We start from the raw sequence: 17,183 nt of genomic DNA, 5'->3' as shown, positions 1-17,183 counted from the left end.
ACACACACACACACACACACACACACACACACACACACTTTATTCATATCGGCAACTGTTCCTTTCCTCATTTTATGCCTCACATGGGCAACCGTTTCTAATATGCTCAACTAATTCAAACCACATATTTTACTCTGAAGGTTGCCTAAGAATTTTCTTGAAAATTCTGAATTGTTTATGCTTAAATATTTCGATACTTGATATTCTCTTTTTACAACCTCATCCACTGTGTGATGCATGGTGACCTGGAATTTAAGGAAAAATTCTGGAAGGAATTTCTAGAGGGTGGATGTTTTCTTTCATTTCAATTTTAATTAAATACATTGACATTATTTTAACACAATAGCACTTGTTTAAAAATGTTTCCTTATTTATAAATCAGTTAGATATAATAGTAAAAGTCATAAAAACCAAATGTAATAAAACTATAAATTTCAGGATTTCTATGGGGACCTAATGCAAAATGTAATTCAGAAGAGGAAATATGAAAGCAGTTTCTGTAGAAATTCTCTGAGTTCAAACATGTCATCATAGATTTTCACTCTGCTTCCAAATGACACAAGCGTGATTTAAAGTAAACCTCTTTAAATTTTTTATCATTTAAATTTGTGAATTTATTATCCATTCCAGCTTTTTAGTGTTTTTTAAAGACGTGGGTGGGATGCAAGCGTTACTTCTTGCACCATTTTGGCTTCATACCACTAGATTTAAGCATTTAACAGTTGGAAGCCTCTTACATGTTCATTTGTAGAAAATGAACTAGGGAGGATGGTTTCACAGTGACTCGCCTGCCTTCTCTCTGCTCCAAGTGGAATATCTGCTGGAGGTATGTGCATTCTTTCTGCAAAGACATGATGTCCTTGTACTCATTTTCAATTTCTTAATGATTGTCAGTGAGAACTGGTGAAGCACGAAGTAGACAAGTTTGGTTGTCAGGAACAGCAATGATATCTGCTAGATAGTAAGGTTAGATAGGAAGGTACAGGTTAGATAGGAAGAAAGGAGTTGATGTATTAAAAACTATGCTGGATTGAGGTCCTCTGGAAACCAAATCAGAGACACTTATTTGCATGAGATGTATCAGACGGTGCTCTTAGTCACAATTGCCATAAAGGAAAGGAAACAATGAGAGTTTGAACCTTGATGTAGTTGAAATCGAGGTTTCATTCACTCTTATGAGAAGCTCTAGAGTTTGTATGGCCAAATAAACTATAAGATCAAAATGAAAATTTGCAATAATGACATAGTCAGAAATGTTAAAAAGAGGAAAGGAAGAAAGAATGAATGAAAGGGAGAAAGATTGAGAAGAGACTAGTGAATAGCTGTAAAACTAATCAAATTGAAAAGGAAAAATTTTTAAATGAATAAAAAATCATGAATATCATGAAAAATAAATTAAAAATCATAAACTGTATATCTTGGCAGAGCATAACAGGAAATATCTCATAAAACTTTGTGCACTGCACTAAATTTGGGTATCTTCACATAGTAAAAATCTATTTTAGTATTAACATAAAATTTCATGTTGTAAAGCCTGCTAAATAACCATCAACAAGATATAAGGACACATTTTTAACAGAATTAACTTGTAATTTTTGATGCCTGGATTTAGGAATAGTAAAATAAATACTGGATCTTGATAAGCCCAGTGGAACACCAGGATATTTGAGAAGATAAAAAATTATTAACTTTAGTCATGAATTAAATTAATCAATACATAAAATATCTACTATAACATTAATAACACTCAAATACAACTGATTTTTTTCAGGCAGTATAGACCTTTCTTCTTTCTTATTTTCCCTATTTTGCAACTTTTTGCTCTTTTTCAATTTTTTAAGTTTATTCTCTTGTTTTTTCCATCTGCCTCTTTCTAATGTTTATTATTGAAGCTAGATTTATGGATGTCAAAGTAACATATTAAAAAACACAAACTTTAGTAACAATGACTCCTCTGAAAATATGAAGTAAAGGCCAAATGTTCTTGAGTGGCATGTAGATGGAAACTCAAGAAAAAATAATATTTATTATAAAATTAAGCTTATCATCAAATTTGTAAACATGTAAATGGTGCTAGAGACTAGATTTTTCTGTCAGTTTCTCTATATCAGTAAAAAAGTCAACAAGTGCAGAAAAATAACGATGACATTCCACATGCTATCTGCACTCTCAATATTTTTGTACTTATTTGACATAGCAAACTCTTAATGAAATGCATGCTGGGGTAGGGAATGGTGCTGGGGCAGATCGTTGTAACACTCTGCTGGTAAATAACATTGTTCCCCTCCTAATTCTAAGAATCTTTCAGTTACTCTAAGGAAATATATATATTTTGTTGTTGTTGTTATTGTTTGTGGGAGGAGGATGAGATGTCAATTTTGAAGCAATGGAAAAGAAGGAAAGACATAAAGATAAAAACTGGAAAGACTAATTCCAGAACTGATCTTCAAAATTGCCTGAGAGATATAATCTATATTGTCAGAAATCAGGATAGTGATTTCCTTTGGGAATTGCTACTAGAAGCAAAGATGAAGGAGGCTTCTAGACTAATATGTTTAACAAAATTAGTGTACCCCCTAAAAAGTAGCTCATTTTTAATGCTTCAAGAATACTTAAAATAATTTTTAAATGATTAATGTAAACTATGGAAATAGCACACAAAATAAGTACACAACTAATCATGGTAATTCATACCTGGTTTTTTTTGTTGTTGTTTTTTTGGGGTTTTTTTGGCTGTGCTATGTGGCTGTCAGGATTTTAGTTCCCTAACCAGGGATGGAACCCAAACTCCCTGCAGTGGAAGCCCAGAGTCCTAACCACTGGACCATCACGGAATTCCCTCATGTCTGTATATTCTAATCATGTGGTAGAGAAGATTCTAAGATATTCCCCTAAGATCCCTGCATGGTAGTGTAAATGACTTATATAATCTCCTTCTCTTGAGTGTGGGTGTAGTCTGGAATATAATGGGATATCACTCCTGTGATTAGTTTACTAATAAGCTGACTGTGTGTTATGCAAAACGGAGATTATTCTTGTGTGGCTGACCTAATTACATAAGCTTTAAAAAGAAGGTGAAACATCAGAGATGGAAGAACACAAATGAAGATGAGAATTCCATCAATAGTCTATCATAGCAATCAATTAATGAAATTTATTTTGAGTTCATAGATTTTTATTTTATTGCATTTTCTCTTTAAAATTTTAATCTAATTATTATTATTAATTATTATAAGTACAATTATCTTATTTTATTCATTTCAACTCTTACTTTTCTAATTTTCTCTCTTCTACTTTCTTTGGGTTTAATTTGATTTTCTTTTTCCAGCATCTTAAGGGAATAATTTAAGTCATTGTATTCATAATTCTTTTTTTTCCTAACATAAATACTTAAAGACAGATATCTCAAGACTGTTTTGGCTGTATTGAACAAATTTTGTTCTACTGTGTTTCATATTTACTCATTAAAATATTTTCTATTTTCCTGAGTATTTTTTTGTCCCAAGCGTTATTTGTAAGTGAATTGTTTAGTTTCCATACACTTGAATATTTTAACATGCCCCTTTTTGTGAATTACTAATTTAATTATGTTGTATAAATGGACTTATATAATATGTCGTATTTATGGATGTCTTTTTATATCTGGAATAAAATTTACAAGGTTTTTCTACATTGTAGCATGTATCATTACTTAATTCTTACAGTGAATAATATTTCATTTTATGGCTATAACACATTTTATTTGCTCATTTATCAGTTGATGGACATTTAGATTATTTCTATTTTTTGCCTATTAATAAATCATGCTGCTGTGAAAAAGTGAAGAAAAGTTATGGTAGACATATATTTTTATTATTCATAGTTATATACATATGAAAATCCTAGGAGGGGAATTTCTGGATTATATGGTAACTCTAGTTTTAACATTTTGAGAAACAGCTGAACTATTTCCCATGGAGTCTATATCATTTTACATTCCTACCACCAATTTCTCAACATCCTGGCCAGCTAGTTTTATGATCTGTCCTTTTGACTTTAGTCATCCTAGTAGGTATTAAATAGTGAATATACTGTGAATATCCTACTATATCAGTATCAGAGATGATCATGTGCTGTGTGTCATTTAATCTATTAATAGAGTATATTGTATCAATAGTTTTTACGTATAAAATTGCCAATGCAGTCTTTGGATGAAGCCCATTTAGCCGTATATAATTATTTTTATATATTGTTGGATTCATTTTTTCCGAGTATTCTTTGAACATTCTTTGTCTATATTCATTAAGAATATTGGTGTATAGCTTGTTCTTATAATGTCCTTATACTAGATGGAAAATAGCCACCTGTCTTATTTCTATAGCAAGGAAACATTTTTCCACACTAATTCATGAACTCATTCTGTTTCTATCATGATACATGCAGAAATATTGCAAATTTATATTAACATAGGAAAATTAATCATCATTATCATGAGGTGTTTCTTTTCAATGAAAGAGAAGCATGTAATTTCCATGTGAAGATGCACATTTAATGGGATCAGCTGTGTGGTGATGGACAGAAACTACATTTTTGGTGGTGAGCAAGTTGAAAAGTATGCAGAAGTAGATAATATCATGTTGTGCGCATGGAACTTATATAATGTCATAAACTGACATTACCTCAATAAAAAACAAATCTAAAAAAAGCACACTTAAGAAGAAAATTACTGTCTTGTTTTATGGTGCTTTTTAAAATGATTTTCCTCCTTCAGTGTTGTTACTTCAAATCTAATAAATTTCAGATGTATATGTAGGGTAGTGTTTATATCTTATATGTGGTTGGCTCATAAATATTACTTAATATATGCACAGTTTTACATTAGGGTATTATTTCCTGACCTCTCAACTAAAGTATATAAATAACTGATTCTGACATTCTGTACATTGTAATATAAATGAGCATGGGGTACATTATCAACCTCTTACCATAACTGATCATTAACACTCAAGAATGTTTTATGTTGGAGTGGAAAAAAGTTGACTATCATTGAATGGAAAACAGAAACATGATTATACTTAGAAAATAAAGGCAGTAAATGGTTCATTTGCTCTCTTTCCATTTGCAGAATTGTAATAAAAATGCCAACTAGATTGATATTTAGGCAAAAGTACATTGCAATGAAGTTAAGATTACAAGAGGAGCTGCATTAATATACAACATTCTTGTTTGAACCTGCTTTTCTATTTCAATTTCAAGAGTACTTGGGTATTTTAATTTCAGTTATAGATACCCATTTAGCTGCTGATTTAAAGAGAACTCTCTTTTCTATAAAATAAGTGTTAACACTTCTAAGTTATTCCATTTTACCATGTTTTCTTAGATTTTAATCTTAATATTTAAAAAAATCACAACATTTGAAAGAAGTTACAGTCCTGTATATCACACAGAGTACTGAATGCCTTCTAGTTCACACATAATTAAGCTGCTGTAGCAGCAGCTGCATAGGATTTAGCACAACATATGGTGTTGATTCTTTCTCTTTTTTAATGAAAATCTGATTTATAAATCTCTTGCAACAAACTGGTGATGAAATATTTAGCAAAGCTATAACACATATTACTTGATATTTTTAAATGCCACCTTTTTTTCTCGTGAGCAAAATGATGACAGACTTATGAAGGTATGCTAAAAGAGAAGTGGAAATAAAATGGAAGGAAAGAATGAGAAAAAATGTAGAATTACAAGATAATAACTAATACTACCTAAAATGAGTCTCATAAAATAATGTTATTTTTATTGGTTAAATAATTATTTGAGTTGTAATTGTAGAGTGTTTTAAAAATTTAAAAGTATTAAGGATGTCATAAGGTGTTTTGTGTGTTTTATTGAGGGAGGGTAGAGAGGTAGTACAGCAGCTAAAGAAAAACTACACTATTTCAGGATGTGTTAGAATGCTATGTAAGACATTTCAAAAAAATGTTCTTAATTTGAACAATATCAATTTTTTAAATATAGAAAAATTGTATTAGCAATTAAAATAAAATGAAAAGTGTCATATAGGCTCTAGCTATACATATTTCAAGAAGATGAAGAAGATGAAGATTGCCCTTCTTATTCATCAGTTTCTATTTTTCTATGCCCATGGCATTTATTCTTTCTAGAAATTAACTAGTGACTTGATATCATCTCATGTAAGAAATGATTCTGACTAAAATATATTCTATTCTTGAAGGTTTCCTGTTATGGTACCTGTTATGGTACCTGGAATCTTTCCACTTAGATGAGGGACCACTTAAAACATCTTCCAATGAAATATATTTATCAAGGGGAGATTTAAGAAGGGAGAAAAACCATCCTTTACCTCTAAAGTGATATAATGCAGGTGTTTTAAGGAAAAATAGATTTTCCTTATACATACATATATACAGAGAAGCTTGATTCTCCATCTAAGTTTTAAACCTCATTACAACACAAAATTAATATTTTGTTTATTAAGATGCTATCATAAGCTATACTAGCAGCCGTTCTCGCAAACAACACTTACATCATCACCAGTGGAGGTATCTTATTTTTAAATGTCACTGGTAGATTACAGACTGGGAATTAGATGTGTTTTTTTATAACCATTTACTCAGTGCCAAGTATTCATATGTTCATGCAGTCTGAGCTTGAGAATATTGGGAATGACAGTTTCTATTTTCAGGCTAATTTTTTTCTCTCTGTTGACCAAGTAACCTTTCCAGTCTTCACTTCCTCTTTATTCAGCATAAGTCCCCATCCCCCAATTCCTGCCAAAAGAAAGGCTCCATATTCGGGAATAATCTTCCTCACCCTAATTTAGATGTGTCAAAACATGTCTGAATACTAGAGTCTGCGTGATTCAGCCACAAGCTGGTAACTCCACTAAGACTAGTGAAGTCAATATCAGACCCTTGAGAAATAAAGCATTAAGGGCTAGCAAAGAAGAGATTTTTAAAAAAGAAAATTACTAATATCTATTGCTGACTAGTGAATTTTTATTTATTTTGTTTATAATAAACAATTTAGATCTTATTATGCCAATTGATCTTATTAAGCCAATTAAATAAAGTTGGTACAATATTTATAGGTGTTTCTAACAGAATTTATTTGATGTATAAATGTCCAGTCACTATTCTTGTTCTCATTATTACTACCGTTATGCCCATCCTCACTGAACACAAATAATTTACAGTAATCTGTGATCTATCTAGAAAAGGAAATGGCATTAAGGGAAATCACAGATTGGCAGAGAGGAAATTAATTAAATATTAAATTAAATCTTGACAGCAAGCTTTCAGAGACAGCAAAAAATCTCCATTGATGATACAAAGCAAATACACTTAACATCATTCCTCATCTGTAGTATCTCAATAGATACTGTATAGATCTAATACAGACCTAGATAACAGATCTAATGATCTGTCACATGAAACACCTGCTCCAAAGTTTCTATTCTCCCAACTCCTAAAAACATGAGCTCTACAACCCAAGCTAGTAGGTAGATTTTTGCCCCTTTTTTTCTCCTCTCACAGTGCTTAAGAGGCTTTCTACTTCAGGTGTCTGTAACTCCAGAGTAGTTTAAGTTATTCAACTTTTTCTGAATTTCATTTTAGTGCATCTCAAGAGGCTGATGTTGATCAGACTTAGAATCTGTCTTTTAATTCAAAGACTGGGAAAAATATGTAAATGCCTGTGCGTGAATGCATAGTTAGGGTCAATATGACTTTTTCAGTTCCCATACCTTTACACTGCACCTGACCTATTGCACTGATAAAAACTATCAGGTATTCTAGTTTGCGAAAACTATAAGGACCACTTCACATGCATCTCTGGGGAACTAATTATTGGAACTGCCCTCAAATTTATCCTGCTGAGGCTAAAGTTTTCTTATCTATAAAATACTCTTCAGGGACTTCTTTGGGGGTCCAGTGGTGAAGACTCCATGCTTCCACTTCAGGGAGCACAGGTTCAATCCCTGGTCCGGGAAAAAAGATCCTGTATGCCATGCCATGCAGCGAAAAATAATAATAATAATAAAATACTATTCATTTTATTCATTACTTAAGTAAAAAAAATAATGGGGAAGCAGTAAAAGCCCTCTATTCCAGAGGGTGAGAAAGCTTGGGGAGAGAGAGCTGTGAAGTTCTTTTAATTAGTCCAGCACAGAAAGACTGATTTACCTAGAAATACCATTTGCTTAGTTTTCATGAAGTGCTTACTTCTGTGTCTATGACCCTTTCTTCCAACCCCAAGCCCTCTTTGCCCCTCTTTGACAGCTCAGTCCTCTTCACTTGGTTCTGGATTCCAAGGCCAGGCCAGTCTAGATGGGATTTCTCTCACCTGAATATGAAAGTGATGATGATTCATATTGGACCTAACTCAGTATACAAGAAGACATCGCTGGTAGAATCTATGTTTGGCCATAGTTTGGCACCTCTGGTAGAACAATACTCAGTAGCCATCCAGATTGCACTGGCCATGGTGCAGGATTTTTGTTCCAGAAAGTTGGAAAACTTACAGCAACAGTAGGCTGCTGGCCATCTTCTTCAGATTTACCAGTCAAAGTAACTATGTGCAAATCAACTGGGACAGAGTTGAAAAAAGATATAAAGAAAGCAGGAAGACTTGATTCAGAAATGAGCAAATAAAGCAGCACCTGAAATGAGCAATATAATTGAAGCAGCAACAGAATTTATCAAACAGGACATTGTGATGTTCAGTGGATTTGTGAGAGGCTATTTGCTAGGCCTTGCCTCTTAAGAACATGAATGTTCTGTCACAGTGGATTCAACCTGAGAAGAGAAGGGGTAGTAACATGATGATGTGTCTACAGTTCCAGACACCAGATTCTCCAGGGTGTGAAGAAAAAAGGAGCTGGGCAAAATGGAACTCACAACTTACTGTTTGTCTTCTGACAAATCCTGCAGCGCCGCCAACAAATAAATAAAGTGAATCCACTTTAAAAAATATATATGTTTGCAATAAACTGAAAGGATTGTAATGCCCTTTTGTAGAAGGTATTAGAAATAATAGAATTATTGAATTTATTAAATAGATTCTACTGATATAAAATAATAATAATGGGGGAAAAATCACTGCTCTTCTAGTCTCTGTGACATAATTAGTGCAGCTTGTATCTCCCAAATCTTACCATTCTGTTTCTGTTGCAGGACCAGAATACGGTGCTCCCCTTTGCATCCTCTGCTTCCCAGCACAGAAAACACTGGCAAAGAACAGGCAAGGTAGCTGGACATTTAAGCCACTCTAAACTACAGATTATTCTTGAAGGAGATTCTTTTAAGGAACTGAGTTTTTGGTTTTACATGGATAGTAATGAATGTATACAACTGAATTTTACAGTTATTCTTTTTTTTTTTTTTTTTTTTTTTTTGCGGTACGCGGGCCTCTCACTGTTGTGGCCTCTCCCATTGCGGAGCACAGGCTCTGGACGCGCAGGCTCAGCGGCCATGGCTCACGGGCCCAGCCGCTCCGCGGCATGTGGGATCTTCCCGGACCGGGGCACGAACCCGTGTCCCCTGAATTGGCAGGCGGGCTCTCAACCACTGCGCCACCAGGGAAGGCCTTTACAGTTATTTTTAAACAGTTGTATAAATGTTTTCTTAACTGAGAGATGAATAATTTTAGTTTTTCTGTTTTCACTTGTATTCATTACAACGTTTTTTAAATTATAAGCCTTTAATCAATATACTTACGTGAGTGTTGAAAAGAGTAATAATTTCTAAGCTTGTTTGTCTCATGCCATAATATATACACATATTTCAAGATATTGAATTTATAGAAAATATATAGAAAAATATGTGGAAGTGAATATTTAGAGAAAAACCCCTAATGATCACACCTCGTCGAATTATAAGATATGACAATTTCCCCTAACTATTGTCAGTACAAATGCTATTAATGCATTTGTATATGCAATGAAACTTTTGAAAATTCTTGTAGGAAAATTAGACAGCTCACAGATTAGAGTGTACAAATATTGAGTACATTAATGATTATTCATTAAAAACATTCCTAGGTAAAAACAGTAATAAGATGTCAGTATTAAGTCAATCCTTTGAAGTAAAAAGTAATGGCATATAGGGTGTTAATAGATATTAGAGACATAAATTAAAGTGACTGGGCTGGCTAAGGCTATAATGCCACACTAGCAATTCAGATTATTATGAGTGTTTTGTAGTGCCAGCCTGGGAATGCTCAAGGAAATATATTCCAAACTTCCTTAATGATAAATGTCACCAGACTAGAGAGCTAAACGTAATGATTACCAGACCTCTGCCCCAAGAGATTCTCATTCAGGAGATTGTATTGTGACATTGTTATCTATAGTGTATCTGTAGTCCTCCTGGGCACCCTTCAGGCAAGCTTGAAAATCACCAAGGCTAAGAGAAGGTCTGTGACCTTGGCACACTCTGAGCCTTTTAATCTTCCTCATTTGTACTTAAAGTTTGGGAAATAGGTTATAATTGTCAGATTATATAAACTATTTGTTTTCTTTTACAGCATTTGCTCACCTGGTCTTATTTGTGACTAACAACTCCGTGAACGACTTGGTAGTTCTTTACCTGGATTTAAGGATGCACATGGGTTCTCGAACTTAATGTGCATAAGGATCACTTGGACGAATCACTAAAATGCAAATGCATGCTCTGCCACATAGATTTTGATTCATTTGGTCTCTGGTGGGACCTAGGAATTCACATTTGAAATAAGCACTCCTGCTGCTTCTGATGAAAGTGCTGTACAGATTACAAATTCAGAAATCCCACTGTAGAGGACTGATGAAGTAAAAGCACAGTAACTGTTGGAAATCCACCTAAATCTAAACAAACACTGTGGAAATACTTCTGTGTTTGGAGCTTCCTACCAGCTGCCAACGTATTACCTGAATTTTACTATAAATGGTGCACTTCAATGTCAAAAGACATTATCTTTATTCATTGGAATTATTTTGAGATTCATTCTAATTAAAAAACACTACAAGGACAGAACTTCTAGGTGATTTGATTAAGACAAAACTCCTATTATTTGTTATTTAGGTAAACTAATTTTTTAATGTCCAAGCAAAAAAATTGTTTGCAATTGTAATTATACTCTTTACCAATGTATCAAAAACTCCACAAGGAAACTGGTATTATATTTGACTACAGGAAATCTTGCAATTTTGCAGTTCACATTTTTAGTTAGGTAAAATACAACTTTCATTACCATGCACAACGAGAATAGAGAATTTAGATTCATGTGAGAATTCAAATGTTTCTGATCCTTTCCACAATAAAATGTTATGTACATGCTTTAAGACAGTTGAATTACTATGCTTCTCACTAATGATGGAGTAAAATTTTATGTGAATGTGTTATAATATTTCTGAATCTCATTAAATATTACACTCATAGAATTTTATTTTAGAACAATAGCTATCATCTCTTAATTTTTATGATCCTGAAACACACCAAATACATTTCACTTGGTCAAATTTGCATTCTAACTTATTTTAAATGTTTAATCTTAGACATCTGATTTATTAGAAGGGTTAATTCAAAAATCGAATGTGTCTGACTTGCAGAAGAATTAAACTGTCAATCCTATAATGATTAAAATAATGGATTAACAAATGTGCTAACCATATAAACAGTGGCTTTTTATATTGGTGTATCTGTGTTTTAAATTAGGTAAAATTTGTCAATGTGATCAGCTTTAATTTTTTTACTTTCAGATGATACAGTCCAATTTAATGAGGAATAATAACACTGGCTTTCTCACAGAGTTATTACCACAATGCAATCAGCAAAGTATATGAACAATTTGGATAAACAGTCCTTGTGTGTGTGTGTGTGTGTGTGTGTGTGTGTGTGTGAAAGTGCACATATGCCTGTGTGCACACAGAGTACATGTTTAATTATAATACTGATATTTTAAAATACAGTTATATTTATCTTTGTGAACACATTTTATTTCTATTTTGAACAGAGTGTTATTAATTCAACCATGCTACTGACCATCTATTTCTGATTTCCTAAATAATTATTTTAAACAGAAGTCATGTTCCTTTATCCAGGTTGGTTTTCCTCATTGAAATTGTGTGTAGAAGAATAAAATCTTGATGAAAAAAAGAAGAAAGACTGCACAGTCTAACCCTAATTTTAAAGGGATAGCTTTATATCTTCATACCTGACATCAAAAGAGGAGGTATCATAACATTTTAAAGCTTGAGCTTTTTATTTGACTGAGATTAGAAAATAAGGAACTCTGGATTTTGTACTTGTTTACCTGAAAACATCAAATTTAATACAACTCAAAAGATGTATTATATTCTAGTTTACTTTTCATATGCCATTGTTATAGTCAAATGTTCTCTTTTTTCCAAGAAGATAAAGTTTTCCTTTGTGAATATTTTTTTTAACTTTTCATTTTATATTGGAGTATAGTTTTTTTGTTTAGTTTTGTTTTTTTTGCCACACCACGCGGCTTGTGAGATTTTAGTTCCCGGACCAGGGATTGAACCCAGGCCCTTGTCAGTGAAAGTGCAGAGCCCTAACCACTGGACCGCAAGGGAATTCCCTGGAGTATAGTTGATTAACAATGTTGTGTTAGTTTCAGGTGTACAGCAAAGTGGTTCAGTTATACATATACATGTATCTATTCTTTTTCAAATTATTTTCCCTTTTATGTTGTTACATAATATTGAGCAGATTTTCCTGTGCTATACAGTAGGTCCTTGTTGGTTATCCATTTTAAATACAGCAGTGTGTACATGTCAATCCCACACTCCCTAACCATTCCTTCCCCCCACCCTTCCCCCCTGGTAACCATAAGTTCATTCTCTAAGTCTGTGAGTCTGTTTCTATTTTGTAAATAAGTTCATTTGTCTCATTTGTTTTTAGATTTCGCCTATAAGGTATATCATACAATATTTATCTTTCTCTGTCTGACTTACTTCACTCAGTATGACAATCTCTAGGTCAATCCATGTTGTTGCAAATGGCATGATTTCATTCTTTTTAATGGCTGAGTAATATTCCATTGTATATATGTACCACATCTTCTTTATCCATTCCTCTGTCAATGGACATTTAGGTGGTTTCCATGTCTTGTCTATTGAAAACAGTGCTGCAATGAACATTAGGGTGCATGTATCCTTTCAGACCATATTCTTCTCTGGATATATGCCCAAGAGTGAGATTTCAGGATCATATGGTAGCTCTATTTTTAGTTTTTTAAGGAAACTTCATACTGTTTTCCATAGTGGCTGTACCAATCCACATTCCCACCAACAGTGTAGGAGGGTTCCCTTCTCTCCACACCCTCTCCAGCATTTATTGTTTGTGGATTTTAAAATTTGTATGGAGACACAAAAGACCCTGAATAACCAAAGCAATCTAGAGAAAGAAAAATGGTGCTGGAGGAATCAGGCTCTCTGACTTCAGATTATACTACAAATCTATAGTCATCAAAACAGTACCATAAAAATAGAAATATAGGGCAATGGAATAGGATAGAAAGCCCAGAAATAAACCCACACACCTATGGTCAATTAATCTCTGACAAAGGAGGCAAGACTATACAATGGGGGAAAGAGAGTGTCTTCAATAAATGGTGCTGGGAAAACTGGACAGCTACATGTAAAAAAATGAAATTAGAACATTCTTTAATGCCATACACAAAAATAAGGTCAAAATAGATTAAAGACCTAAATGTGAGACCACAAACTATAAAACTCTTAAAGGAAAACATAGGCAGAACACTCTCTGACATAAACTGCAGCAATATCTTTTTCGATCCGTCTCCCAGAGTAGTGGAAATAAAAACAAAAATAAAGAAATGGGACCTAATTAAATTCAAAAGTTTTTGCACAGCAAAGGAAGCCATAAACAAAATGAAAAGACAACCCACAGAATGGGAGAAAATAGTTGCAAATAATGTGACCGACAAAGGATTAGTCTGCAAAATTTACAAACAGCTCATGTGGTTTAATATCATCAAAACAAACAACCCAAACAAAAAATGGGCGAAGACTTAAATAGATATTTCTCCAAAGAAGATATACAGCTGGCCAAGGGGCACATGAAAAGATATTCAGCATTGCTAATTATTAGAGAAATGCAGATCAAAACTATCGATACAATGAGATATTACCTCACACCAGTCAAAATGGCTACCATTAAAAAAATCCACAAACAATAAATACTGGTAAATTTTATTTTGTATTATAAGTAATTGTTTTTAATAGCTAAGAATTAGTACATTTATAACAATGTCTTAAAAACAGAGAAAATCACAATTTGTGAGAATTTAAAGCCAAAATAGATCTATTTATTTCTAAAATATAAAATTGAAAAATGATTATTATTACAAGTATTCAAGTGCGGCATGAACAGTGTTTAAAAAGATTTATAGACTTGTATTTCATGTAATATAGCAAATCATTCTAGATACTTCTTTGTCCAGGGGATTAGTTAAACAAATGTCCCTAACCTATTTATATTTGTCATCTCAATTGAAGACAGGTCTCAAGAAGTGAATTGGTGGACTCTGAAACACATGGACACACTTCGTGGCCGTCCTTTTATTAGAAGCTAAAAGGTAATTACAAATCACAGAGGTGGCAGCGGCTGGAAGGGGTCAGGTTAGAAAGACAAGGAGAAAAATTATGGTCTAATTTTTTTTAAAAAGGATGTGTGTTTAAACCCAATTGAGTTATTTAATGAGTAGATTTAGAGAAAGGATGGTACCCTGTCACACCACTTTAGCGTACTGAATAGCTCAAGGGGAAAACGTTGCTAGGAAGCTTTAATTAATTTCCTTCATCTAATCCTCTGTTAACACTAAACAAGCCCTGTCACATGCATCATATGAATTCCAAGGACAAAGTAAAAGCCATTTGAAAGTAGTCATATCCCAATAAGGTTATTAAGAGACCATTTCTAAGTTCCTCATTAAAGTTAATGCATTTAACACTAATACTGTTCAAAATCCATATTACAGTGCAGCAGTTTCATAAAATATTGATTGCTTTGGTGTGTCCTTATATTACTAATGTATTATATTTTTAAGTAACTTAGTGAGGCAAAAGTCCAGGTTATTTAGTTTCAGCTTGTTGTGAAAGATTGCAACTCCTGTAACAGCTTTAAATTGCAATAGCTCAAGCCTTTGGGTATATCAGTTTCTGTATCTAAAATTGAGTGCCAGCATTACAGCCTCTGTATTTTGTCTAGAGCTTTTCTCTCTCAGGGTTATACAAAGCTATAGGAGATTAATATAGCAAAAAGTTTTATGAATGATAAATATTATCCCTATTTTTCTGTAGAAGAAATGGAGTCATATGTAGGTTAAGTAACCATTAAAACTGTTATAAGAAAGGATCCATTTATGCTGCATTTAACTGCATTCCAAGCACTTATTCTTTGCTAATCTCCTTAACTGTCACTTTGAGTGCCAAAGGTGATGTAAGGGTAGGTATCCTGTATAAACATATGCAAATATTGAATCATTAAAGCTGTCTTTTCAAATATTGATCAATATATCAAGTTTGATGATCAAAAACCAAAATTTTGCTTACTCTTTGCCATAAAGCCCCTGTTAGTGACATTTTCTTTAATGTAATGAGGCGGGGTTGGGGGGAGTCATAGGTCTGCATATAAATGTATTTCCCATCAGTAAACTTACTTCCCCAAACATCTAGTACTATCGTCTCAACTGAAAAACTGGTGTAGAAAGAGCGTCAAAGTCCATGCTGGAGAGTAAAATCCTTCCCCACAGAAATCCGTAGAGCAGATCTGAAGGGAATGACAACATCTCTCGCTATCTTAAGGAAATTCTTTTTCTTTTATTTTTTCCTGTCAAAATGCAGCTTAATTCAGTATGAAGACTATGTGTAGTGGCTTGTTTCATAAGGTCCTACAACATTTTTTGCATAATGGTAATAAAATGTTTTAATGATACATTTTTCCATTAAGACTTTGGAAGAATATATTACTGGCATAATGGGTAGAATGAGAGAATATCTTACAGTGTACAGCAAGAGGAGGTGGGAAAGTTAAAGTAAAATAAATAAAAATATCTTTGTATATTATTTTACGTGAAATAAAATTTAATTAATAACAATAATTTGTAAAGTGATGAGCATAGCAAAACATAAATGTGAGTGAAATGAAACTAGTATCAGAGACTAAAGAGAAATCTTCATAGATTCACTCTTCCGTAGAAATTGAAGACAGATAAAGGGAAAAGGACATGGGGAGAATCAAGTTTTTAATTTTCATACAAAACACTAAAAATCCATTGATATCAGATAAGTTCTTTGTATTTAGACCTCCAATGTGAGTGGTGGGAGCTATTTCAATGTCCCTAAATTCTTTCTCAATGAATTTCAGATTTTCTCTACATATATTGAAGAGAAATGTCAAGATTTTTTTTAAAGAAATTAGCTCAAATGGAAAATAAGAAGAAATGGAGAAGAAAGAGAAGACGGCGGAGGTGGAGGATGAAGAGAAGAACAAGGGAAAGCACATCATTAACATCTATGAAAACATATGGTCAAGAGAAAAATACGCTCCCCCTACAAAGAACTGGGGATATCAGTGTCTGGTCCTCTTTCTGTCAGTTTATTTTGTAATTGTTTTGTCCAATTTACCATAGGCTAGCCATGAATTTCCGCCCTACTTTACATACACATGGAAATTGCACATTTTCTAAGATTGGGCTGAAACAAGTTGTGTCTTGAACACGTGGCAAATTTCCTACTCTCTTCTAAGCAAAGTCAAAATATGACAAGAAAATATACCACAGGGAGGTATAACACAACACAGGGTAAGGTGCATTTGGAAGCAAGCAAAGAAGACTTTCCTAACAGATGAAAAACTTTCTAGAGCCCAGGCGTCCTGAAAAAGAAAGTTCAACATGAATATAAAGAGAGGAAAAGACTGCTATGGAATGAGCTTAAAAGAGTAGGAAGGGATCATATCAATTAAAAAAACCCTGAAATTATTCTTGGTTTGCGGTTTTATTAAGTAGAAAAGAGAAACTGTGGAAATACCTTACATGTGATAACTGTAGGATGAGTTTGTGTTTCTGTAAACTGTTTCCTTTGCAATGTGAATGCTGGATTGGAAAGGAAAAAAAAAAAAAGGAATTCAGATCAAAAGGTTAAGGGTCATTTCAGTAGT

The 17,183-nt window shown here is 33.2% G+C and overlaps 1 long non-coding RNA gene and 1 pseudogene across 1 annotated transcript; both read left to right on the top strand.

Moving 5' to 3' along the window:
- Positions 1 to 747: 747 nt before the first annotated feature.
- Positions 748 to 17,004, top strand: LOC136794156 (uncharacterized). Its single transcript, XR_010840523.1, has 5 exons — positions 748 to 826; positions 9,171 to 9,242; positions 12,077 to 12,207; positions 14,522 to 14,601; positions 16,392 to 17,004. It is a non-coding gene; the product is annotated as an uncharacterized lncRNA (long non-coding RNA).
- Positions 8,325 to 8,760, top strand: LOC131755649 (FUN14 domain-containing protein 1 pseudogene; annotated as a pseudogene).
- Positions 17,005 to 17,183: the final 179 nt, after the last annotated feature.

This window comes from Kogia breviceps, chromosome 4 (genome assembly GCF_026419965.1).
Source record: "Kogia breviceps isolate mKogBre1 chromosome 4, mKogBre1 haplotype 1, whole genome shotgun sequence".
Classification (NCBI taxonomy): domain Eukaryota; kingdom Metazoa; phylum Chordata; class Mammalia; order Artiodactyla; family Physeteridae; genus Kogia; species Kogia breviceps.
The sequence above is the reverse complement of the archived record's forward strand: the minus strand, read 5'-3'. Positions and strand labels throughout refer to the sequence as shown.